The sequence below is a fragment of the Eleutherodactylus coqui genome, chromosome 1 (genome assembly GCF_035609145.1).
Source record: "Eleutherodactylus coqui strain aEleCoq1 chromosome 1, aEleCoq1.hap1, whole genome shotgun sequence".
Classification (NCBI taxonomy): Eukaryota; Metazoa; Chordata; class Amphibia; order Anura; family Eleutherodactylidae; genus Eleutherodactylus; species Eleutherodactylus coqui.
Window position 1 is genome coordinate 81315471 of NC_089837.1, and position 11719 is coordinate 81327189.

The following is an 11719-nucleotide window of genomic DNA, read 5'->3' on the forward strand; positions in this document are numbered from 1 at the left end:
TTCTACTTTCACTTTTTAGTACATAGCACACATTGTGCTTATGTGCCCCTGGAAAGGAGAAGGCAGAAACTGTTAAAAACCACTTCTCATCTGGGTTCTCAGCTGTGACTAACAGCTGACAATTTGACCTGCTTGATTGCAGGAGCAGAGGCTTTAATCCTGCGCCGTATTTTTTGCAATGAGGTGGGATTAAAGCTCAAGATCAAGCGCCGGAAATTTACAGTGCTTGGTCCTTAAGGAGTTAATGTGCCCCTATGTGTTCCCCATATGCTGCCGGCTACTGTCTTGCTCGTACACAACAGACTATTAAATACACCACACAACCTAGTGCAGGATGAGCGGGTGGTGCACAACTCAGAGATAAGGCCATGTATTACCCCTTAAAGCCTACCTAACTTTTCAGACAAATGCTCTAATAGCTGTGTCTCAATAACAGTTCTTTTGTTTTACAGCTGTAAATCAAGGCTGAGGTTCAGCCCCTCTGCAATCCACTGCTTGTTGTCAGGCATTCAGCTTCTGTAGTAACTGGGATGTTAGGATATTTTCTCAGCTGTGGGGGAGTGATTATCCTCACAGACTGCTTCCTTTACAAAATTGTTGAGATGCACACAAGCTATTAAATGAGCATAAGTTATTTGAAACTTAGGTACGCTTTAATTCACAAACAGTTGAATCAAAACTAGTCAAACTTGTATGTGCCTGAAATAGGTTCCAATCTAAGATACACCCACTTACAAAAAAAAAGTCTTCACACAGCCACATAAAAGGGAAAAATAGAAGTTATGGGGCCAGAATATGGCAACCAAAAGCAATTTTTTTTAGTTTTTTTTTTTTTAAATAAAGTAATACATTAAAAAAAGTATAGATTTGGTATTGCTGCATTTATACTAATCTGCAGAATAAAGTTAACATGTCATTTTTACTGCACTATGGAGACCGTAAAAGCTGAATCCAAGAAACAGTGGCACAATTATGGGTTTTTCTATTCCACTCCACTTATCGCCAAAAAAATCCAAGCAAAGGAAGAGTTGACTTCTCCCACCAGCTATACCTTTCCTGCAGCAACTCTGCTAAATCAATTTGTATGCAAGTATAGGAAAAGGAGGAAAGGGCTAAAGACATAAAGGGGGAATCTCAAAACACAGAAACAGGCTGTTCCCCCAAAACAATGGGAGGGAGGGTGTTGTATTTCCCAATCAACATCGGTGAAACTGATTGTACAGTAAGAAAAAACCCTCTGTTCTTGGCTGTGTCATTAGGGGGACACAGTGAAGATTGTAGGATGTTCAAAAGCAATGTCTAAGGGTGGGCCCGGAATACTGGTGAAGCAGTTCGCTTACTGTCTCTTGCAGAATCCTGCAACAAGAGCAGCTTCAAAAGATGTGAAACGTATGCACACTGTAAAACCTCATGAACGTATGTAGCGAAGACCAGGTCACAGCTTTGCAAACCAGGAAGTGTTATGGGACATCGCCCAGTATGCACTCTCCACACGTGTGCAGTGAGCCATGACCTGAAGTAGTGGAATCCTGTCTTTGGAACAGTAGGCCCCAGAGGTCATCAGACCTTAACAAGGGCCATCTGGGATGAGGAACAAAGAATCCAAATAAAAGGAAGGATTCTGAGACCGAGATCTGCAGTTCGTGGACGACGTCAAGCTCTGGATAGGAGGGCAAAACAATGTCCTCGTTAAGGTGAAGGGACAAAAAAACCACCTTGGGAAGAAAGGATAAGGGCAGATTTTTTTTTTGATGAAGCAACAGAAAAGATCTACATGATAACGTTGTGACTTCAGAGACGCGGTGGATTGAAGTGATGGCCTCCAGGAAGGCGACCTTCCAAGATAGCAGTCAGAGGGAATTGGCTTGAATGGAGACAATTGTAATGTGTCTGAGACTGAATTGAGGTCCCAAGGAGCTGACAGGAGATGGTAAAGAGAGGCAGTGTGTGGGTCTACCTTTTTCCTGCTGAGGAAGTCTGCCATCCAATTTTCCATGCCCAAAATGTAAATGGCTGGGATGCGTACCTTTGCCCAGCAAAGAATTTTGACAGCCTCCCTCATCACATTGCACTTGTGCAGCCCTGGTGGTTTATGTACATGACAGTCGTCATGTTGTCCATTTGAACACGGATCAGATGACTGGCCAGAATCTGGGACCAATGGGTTAGAAACAGGCAGATGGCTCTGTTTTCGAATACCTTGATGTAGAGGGATGATTCTGAGTTGGTCCACTGTCTCTGCACGGTCAAGCTATTGAGGATCCCCGCAATCTAAGAGACTGGCGTCTGTGGTTACCACTTTTAAGCAAAGGGGGAAAGTGCCCCTTCCCTGAGAGAGATTGGGTGATGTCCACTAGCAAAGGGAACTATGGACCGACTGAGGATCAAGGGACGATCCAGGGACTCGTGCAACCTGTTCCAGCTGGATAGGATAACTGTACAGGACCACCTCAAACAATGTTGCCTTGAGTCCCAGCAAACAGATTGTGGATGGTAACAGGAGTGCGTGACTGCAGAAAGCGGATACGTTGCTGCAGAATCGCAAGCCTGTTCCTCCGAAGTTGTACTTTCACCTGAACTGTGTTGAGGAACAGACCAAGAAAGGTGAGCTGATGCGATGAGGTGAAGTTGGACTTTGAACGATTAATGATCCACTCGAAACCCCGAATAAACTTGTCTAGCGCTATCTTGAGAGTCTCCTCTTTGGTTCTGAGGGGCAGAACTTTGATTAGTATGTCGTCCAGATATTGGATCATCACAATTCCCAGGGAACTTTGTGAACACTCATGGAATTGTTAGGCTGAATGGCAAGGTGACGAATTGACTGGATTGCAAACCAAAGAAAGCACTAAAGGGACTGGCGAATCGAGATGTGGAGAGAGGTGTTCTTGATGTCTATTGACGATAGACCTCTGCCTTGCTCCATAGAAGCAATCACCACTGCGATGGATTCCATATGCAAATTATGTACTATGAGTGGCAATTCAGGAGGTTTAGATGTAGGAACAATGAACAGGTTCGAGTAGAAACTGGTAAAATGTTTGTTGGAAGGAACTTGGAGAAGGCCGCCTTGGTCAAATAAATCTCGAATAGCTCAAAGGTACTGGGAAAGTCTGATTGGATTGGACAGTGGAAAAGAGGCAAAAAAATGCCCTGGAGGAGCATACCCCAAAGAGACTATTTCGTGCACCCAGGAATCTTGGGTGTGAACAGCAGGCGATAGCACCCCTAGTCTGGAGGACTGGGCTGAGGACCACCATTCATGCTTAGGACTTTGCGAAAGAGGGCTTGGTTGCTTACAGGTGTTGGTGCAGGAAGGGTGTGGTTTGAAGGATGGGCGTTTTTTGCAGTCCTGAGGGGACGAACATGATGAAACGTTTAGCTGGAGCGGACCACTGTTTGGACACGACCTCCACAAATTCTGAGTGGGGAATGCCTTATACGAATGTCTTAGATGTTGAAAGGAGAAAGAGTTTACGGTGGCAGAGGAATCATGGTTCTGCACATACAGCATTTGTTTGACCGCCTCTATAAGAGTGTCTACCAGGGCGGAGATTTTGGAAGACTTCCTCATCTAAGGAAGAGTCAGAACCCGATATTTCGCCTTCAGCGTAGGAGCTGTTCTTAGAGGGGATTGTGGAATGGGACGCTGCAGCTGGAGGCAAGGCAGAGCAAGGAGGAGATGGTGTATGACGGTGCAACCTTGAGGATCGCTACCGTTTCTTGGTCCTGCCATGCGTGCATTCCATTACGAAGGGTTCCTTAGCATCTGACCGTTCAGTCGGATTTTGTCACCCTGCGAAGCACAAAAGTCCAAGGAACTCCAGGATCTTGAAGATCTGAAGCAGGAAGGTCTACCTCCTATTGGCACTAAGCTAAAACAGATTTAGCTGAATGGCTACAGGAGGGGTATAGCTGGTAGGAGAAGTCAACTTTTTGTTTTGCTTAGTGTCCATCTCCTAATGGCAGGAGCTATACCTAAGGTCTTCCCTGTGTCCTCCAATGACGCAGCCGAGAAAATATACTTTAATACGTTTTAATAGTTCAGACTTTTACAGCTTCTACAATATACTGCAATACTCCAGCATTGCAGAATACTGTATTTAACTTTAGTCTATTAATCCCTGTCACAGGCAGAGCTTAATAGACTCTAATAGACTTTACTAGGCTCATGGCTGCTATGTGAACAATTGTATTGCTGGGGTGCAAATATGGCACCAAAAGGTGGTCCCTGCCCCCTCCAGCTGGGTAACTTTGACAACAGCAACTAAACAGTTAACGCCAGTGATTAGAGCTAGCATTGCAGCCGGGTGTCAGCTGTCAGAAGATTCTGAGCCTGCTAAATGCACCACCTGAACACCATATATTTACAGAAGCAGATCCTTAAAGGGGTTGTCCCGCGCCGAAACGGGGTGTTTTTTTTTAACCCCCCCCCCCCCCCCCCCCGTTCGGCGCGAGACAACCCCGATGCAGGGGTTAAAAAAACAAACCGGAGAGTGCTTACCTGAATCCCCGCGGTCCGGCGTCTTCATACTCACCTGCTGAAGATGGCCGCCGGGGTCTGCTCCCTCCGTGGACCGCAGCTCTTCTGTGCGGTCCATTGCCGATTCCAGCCTCCTGATTGGCTGGAATCAGCACGTGACGGGGCGGAGCTACACGGAGCCGGCATCCTGCACGAGCGATCCCATTCATAAAAGAAGAAGACCCGGACTGCGCAAGCGCGGCTAATTTGGCCATCGGAGGCCGAAAATTAGTCGGCACCATGGAGACGAGGACGCCAGCAACGGAGCAGGTAAGTATAAAACTTTTGATAACTTCTGTATGGCTCATAATTAATGCACAATGTACATTACAAAGTGCATTAATATGGCCATACAGAAGTGTATAGACCCACTTGCTGCCGCGGGACAACCCCTTTAAGGCCTCGTTTCCACGGGGAAATTTGGACCCGCGTGGATTCTCCATGCAGAATCCCGCAGCAGGTCTCATCTTTCCCGCAGACATGAGGCCTGAAAATAAGAATAATTTACCTGTCTGGACGCTGCGGATCTGCCGTCCGTCGTGGCCAGATCTTCTTTCTTTGGCCCGGCGGATGTGCTCGGCACGCCGGCAGAGTGCCACGCGCATGGGCCGTGCACTTTTTTTTTTAACTCCTGCTCTCCCTCGCTGGAGAGCAGGAATTCAGCTGCGGGTGTGCCGCGGATCCGCACGGCTTCCATAGGCTTCAATAGACATCAAAATGACATTACCTGCGGGTGTCCAATGCATCCCTATGGGGCGCGGATCACGCTGTGGATCTGTCCCTGTGGACATGAGGCCTAAGAGGTCAAACATATCTAAATGCTGTTATGGTACAAGTCCCTGAAAGACTTAACTGTGACCACATGGTGGTGACCCAACTTTCTCCAAGTGTCACAACGGGAAACAAATGAATAGAAATTACAATTTGACAGGAACTGTAATTTCTGTAAAACAAAAAAGGTATTCGGAAAAGCCGGGGAACTCGCTGTCAGTATGAATATTAGGCCTAGTACTGTTGTGATCTACAGCCTGTTATACTGTCTGCCTGGTAGTAAAGAGACAAGTCATTCCAGTCTGCAGAAAAATTAAGGCTGTTCACCATTTTAAATACACTGGATGAATCTGAAATAAAAACAATCACCCCATGCGAATTTCAAGGAAAGAATAAATGACAGATTGCTACATAATCCACAATGAGGCGCTGAATATACTGCTCTTCAGAACTTTCAAAGTGGGATAGAATCTAATCTGTGAAATATTTCCATGCATGTTGCAGGGAAAGACTGTAATCAATCCTGTCCTGAACAGGAAGTACACAGCCACTAGCGAGAGTCTAATATGTAACGCAACCCTACGGTCTTGGACAAAGATAACTGCACCACTTCTCTGACGAGGAGTATGCATCACTAGGCTAAAGCCTCATGTCCACAGGGAAAATCAGGCCCGCTATGGATTCTCCATGCAGAATCCAGCGGCGGGTCTCTCCTTTCCCCTCGGACATAAGGTCTAAAAAGAAGAATTACTTACCTGTCCGGACGCTGCGGATCTGCCCTCCATCGTGGCCGGATCTTCTTTCTTTGGCCCGGCGGATGTGCTCGGCGCGCCAGAATTCCGGAGAGCAGGAATTCAGCTGCGGGTGTGCCGCGGATCTGGACGGCTTCCATAGGCTTCAATAGAAGCCTACGGGAGACCTGCACTAAAATGGAGCATGCTGCGGGTGTTTACCCGCACACGCAATCCGTGCCTGAGGGGAAAATGACATCCGCAGGTATTTTAATACCTGCGGCTGTCCAATGCATCCCTATGGGGCGCAGATCACGCGTGCGGGTGACCCGCTGCAGATCTGTCCCCGTTGACATGAGGCCTAAGGGCCTTTTTCCCTTTGGCCGCATGACAAAAATTAGCAGTGTAGCCCTGCAATTTCCTGTTGCAATAGCAGTGAATGCAGGTTGCAGTGCAACTTACAAGTAGCTGCAACTCAGGCTGCAAGAAGTCATAGTTGTATTTCTTGCGATCTGCTGGTTATGGTTGCAGCTACTTGCATGTCGCGAACTGCAGCAACAGGTTAGATTAGTAGATTGCAGGGCTACACTGTAACCTCTGTTTGCACAACCCTCATTGTGGCCAATGTTGCCATGTATCCCTAGCCTAAACAGGCACTATCATTTAAAGTTGGTTTCCTCCTCCACTGATCTTAAAGGGGTTGTCCCGCGCCGAAACGGGTGTTTTTTTTTTCAATAGCCCCCCCGTTCGGCGCGAGACAAACCCGATGCAGGGATAAAAAAAAAAAAAACAGATAGTACTTACCCGAATCCCCGCGGTCCGGCGTCTTCATACTTACCTTGTGAAGATGGCCGCCAGGATCTTCACCCTCGGTGGACCGCAGGGCTTCTGTGCGGTCCATTGCCGATTCCAGCCTCCTGATTGGCTGTAATCGGCACACGTGACGGGGCGGAGCTACGAGGAGCCGCTCTCTGGCACGAGCGGCCCCATTCAGCAAAGGAGAAGACCGGACTGCGCAAGCGCGTCTAATCGGGTGATTAGACGCTGAAGATTAGACGGCACCATGGAGACGAGGACGCTAGCAACGGAACAGGTAAGTGAATAACTTCTGTATGGCTCATAATTAATGCACAATGTACATTACAAAGTGCATTAATATGGCCATACATAAGTGTATAGACCCACTTGCTGCCGCGGAACAACCCCTTTAAGGATTATAAGTAGAGAGATCCATTTATAAACCTAAATATACACACACACACACACACACACACATTATATATATATATATATATATATATATATATATATATATATATATATATATATATATATATATATATATATATATATAGGTTTGCATATCAAATAGAAAGAACTATGAATTATCTGTTGTTGCTGTACAGGCCAATTAGACAGTCCAACATTTAATTGTGTTCTTTTCTCCCACTCCCTTCTTTCTCCCCGGGGGCTGCGTATATTTTCGGTTTAGACCTGAGTTAATTGCGCTTTTCAGGTTTCACACGAAGTAACCTTGCATTCCTCAGACTCCCTGGTACATGAAATAAACCACCTGCACCATGTTTATTAAAGAGAAATATAGAAAAAAGGGAACCAAGGCAAGATGGCGTATAAGGGCTGTTTTACACGAGCATCAGTTAAAGCTCAGATAGCTGCGCTAAAACATTGCGGCTATTAGAGCATTAAATCATGTGAATGGATAGCGGCGTGGCCAGTATTCACAAGTATGCCATTCCCCCTCCCTTTGCCGGACGGTTCCCATAGGACTTGCCCTATCTTAATCTCGGTGTAAAAAAAAACATTCGTCAAAGAAAACTCATAGATGCAATTTTTTTTGACATGCCTATTCTGCATCAAAATGGTGCTTGTGTGAAAGAGGCCTAAGAGAACATTATGGCTTCTCTCACATGGCCTTTGACTAAATATTTATAGCTTAGTCAAGGCTTTTTAAATGGAATGAATAATCGCTGGATTGTGCAACACTGCCAAGGATTGAAGGACGAACGATAATAAATTTGCTTATCATTTGTCATTCATTTTATGCGGGCATAAAGTTAAAACACTTCGATAGCAGCGCTGCACACCGGCATGTCGGCGCATCTCTCGGAGGTGGAGGAACCCGGACGGATGAGCGCGGTCATGGAGGGCTACTTGTTCGGCTGCGAGCTGTCCACCAAGACCCAGTACTACACCTACAAGGTGGAGGGGGGCAATGACTACAAGCCCAACCTGGCCCTGGCAACCATCTGCCTCGGTGAAAGCGCCAAAGATAAGTATAATTTGGTGGAAGTGACGGCCCGTAATTACAAAGATGAGGACATCCTTGTGCCGGTCGCTACACTTAAACTATCTTGTTAGACAATGGTGAACCTGGAAAACTTTATACTTCAGCCTCTGGTGACGTTCCTGGAGGAGGAGGGAGGAGGAGAAGGACGGGGGAGGAGGAGGAGAGGGGAGGAGGAGGTGGGGGGAAGGAGGAGGAGGGGGACCCTATTAAACTAGCCAACAAAAAAATGAGAACCTGATGACCTCCAAGCTGCTCCATAGGATTTGCGTGTTGTCCATAATGGGGCGGTCTCATATATATCATATGTGGCTACACCAGCATAGACATACAGCTGGAGACCTTCAGGAGCCAATTTTCGTTTTTTGGTGGCCCAGCAATTGGATTTCTTAAACACTTTGGTGGAAAGCAGCCTAAAATCATAGACATGAGACGCAAATGTTTAGCATGCGGACGACCAGTTCCTGAGGTTTTTCTCAGTCTGTTACAGTTACATTAAAAAAGTGTCTTCCCCGAAGTCCTAGCAGCAGAGGTCGACCAACTGAGACCACCTTGGGAAAGTGCCTGAAATAGCACTGGCCCGCATCAGTGAGGTCCCAGCTCCCAATCCATCCCCGATTTTGACTTTTTATGATGGGTCTGATTAACATCTAAGTGCTCTGTTTTATAATAGCCCCTTTTAAAATTGCTTTTGCCCCTGATTTTCCTTCGAGGTGACGCATTGCGGGCTGTTTGTCTTTGATAAAAGATTGGACTGTGCCTTATACGAACAAGTAGTTTATTTTTTTACTTTTGAAAATGTAGAGTACTTTTGTTTAATGTTATGGTTGGTGCTTATTAATGTAATCAAGGTGAGTAAGGCAGCAAAAATACACAATCTGTGAATGTGAACTTATTGTGTGGATCCAGAAGAATACAAATCTCCTGTGAGGAGAGGGGTGTGGTGCAAATATAATTGGCTATTTGTAGCCCTCCATTTTGTCCTTCATCCTCCATTTTGTATTTTCTTTTATTCTCCATTCTGCATTTTACATACGAATAGCTATGAACATTCATGTGGACTTCAAACCTGTTTGGTGTAGGAAGCTTTGATGTAACTGTGAAATGTGTATGTGACTTGTTAGTTCTTTGTATAAGATAGAGGTCTAACATATGTATATTGGTCTTACTTATACAGAACAATGCTACCTGCTTTTACTACAATTCCATTTGTATAGGTTTGTTTGAGCTCTGTCCATATACATTGTATGGCCACGAATCTGTTGAGTCTTGTTAATCCTGTGATACCATCAGCATTGTCTAGGGAATTGAGTTGTTGATTCTGAACCTTTGCTCAATGAAACTGGCTCCTTCAGATGGTGGGGGGTCTCAGACTGATAACATCTTGGTTTGCAAAGCTTGGAGAATATGGCCTATGAATCAGCAAGTTATACTAGTATAAAGGACAGGAGAGGGACGAAGAAGTAGTAGCTTTTGGAATCTAGGAGAAGCTCTTGGAATCTCTGATGGAAGGATGAGAAGCTCTGGGTAGTAGGGACTCTTCAATACCAGATGAGGATGTCATCTGTTGAACCCCTAGAAGTGAGGGAACCTTTGGTGATGGTAATATGTGATCTGTAATCTTTTAGGTAATAATGTAACTTGCTATCTTTATACTTTCTGATGTAACATCTGCAACCTTTATGTTTTGTACATAGCTATTATCACTTGTATATAGACATTATCCTTTGTGTATAGATCCAATAGTTGACAAACGTATGACAATTACTCACCACTATGCTCAATTATCATTTGGTTTTAATAAATTCTTATTGTTAAACCTTTTATAGTGTCTTACTCTCTTTAAAGCGTAATTTGAACTAAGTCTTGCTCCTTGCAGCAATACATAAATGGCGCTGTGAACAGGATTACGCAGAGAGTAATACACTAGTTTGTTTTTAAGGAAAATTTTAATAAACTGATAGTTGAAGAATTTCTTGTGATAATCTTGCATAGTGTGAAAATGTCGCTGTTTAAGAAAATCCGCAATAGTACGAAAATGTCGGTAGCTAAGAACAAAGAAGTGTCCGATGAATTGTCAGTTATCCCAGGGTGGAGTAAAGCCCCCTATAATATATTGGCCGCTGAGTGGTCGCAGTGCGGTGGATTATGTGAGCCGTGGGATGATGTGCTGGAGGGCGGAGAGCCCGTGGATGTTGTGAGATGTTTGCAGAAAGTAAAGATAGAAAAAGACAAAGGATTTGCTTCTGTGTGTCGGAGAGGATGGATATTGTTGAGTGCATATCGGAAGATGCACGATAAATATCAGAGTGCGTTGCAGGAAGTGCAGCAGCTGGAAAAGGAGATGTGTGATGTGCGTAGCTCTCTGGTGATGGCCCAATGTCAGAACAGCTTGCTTATGGATAAAGCAGATCAGTACAGTACAGTAGCAGAAAAGGCAGTTGTCAGGGTCGCACAATACAAATACCGCAAACGCAGAGGGAGAGTAAATAAGAAAAAGGTTCATACTGTAGTGGCCGAGGCGGGAGTTGATTGGGACCCTAATAAGTGGGATGGAGATATCTGGGACTCTTCCTCGGATGAATCTGAGCATTTCTCGGAATCTGCTGAGGAAGCTGGACATTTTAATGAGTGTAGAAAAATTGATCCACCTCCTGCTCCTGTAAAAGCAAATCCCATCATGAAGTGCAGAACAGTGAGTACTCCAAAAGGACCAGTGAAGAGAGATGTAGTGGAGGAGTTTTCACGGCAGGAATTAAGTGACATTCATGAAAGATTTGCACAGAAACCGGATGAACCATTGATAACCTGGATAGTGAGATTGTTTGATGGCGGAGCAGATGGTGTAGGTGTAGATGGTAAAGACGCACCCAAATTTGTTAACTTGTCAACTGACCCAGTGGTAGCTGAAGCATTCAGGACTTTACAGGTCCAGCAGGGCCGATCCACTCTACTAGATGTGGTGGCGACGGCTATAAGATCTAAATATCCTACTGATTCTGATTGGCCGCACACAGAGAAGCCCTGGTATACTTTGTCTGATTGTATCCAGAGAATTAAGGAGGAAATGATGAAACATGCAATTGTGATGAATGAGCAAAGTGATCTGATGAGAAGAGTGTTGACTACATGTGTTAGGAATAAGATGATCAAAACCGCTTCCCCTGCATATAAAGAAGTAATCATGCCTGTATTGATAAATCAGACTGGACATCCGGTGGCTGAGGTTCTGGAAGCCGTAAGGCAGTTGGGAGATTTGGGAAACTTGGGTCCGTTCCTTAATGAGGACGAATCACAGCAAGATCAAAATCCAAATTGTACTAGAAGAACTAAGGTGAATCAAAGTGGAGTAAACAGGAGAGATATGTTTATAGCTTTATTGAAAGCTGG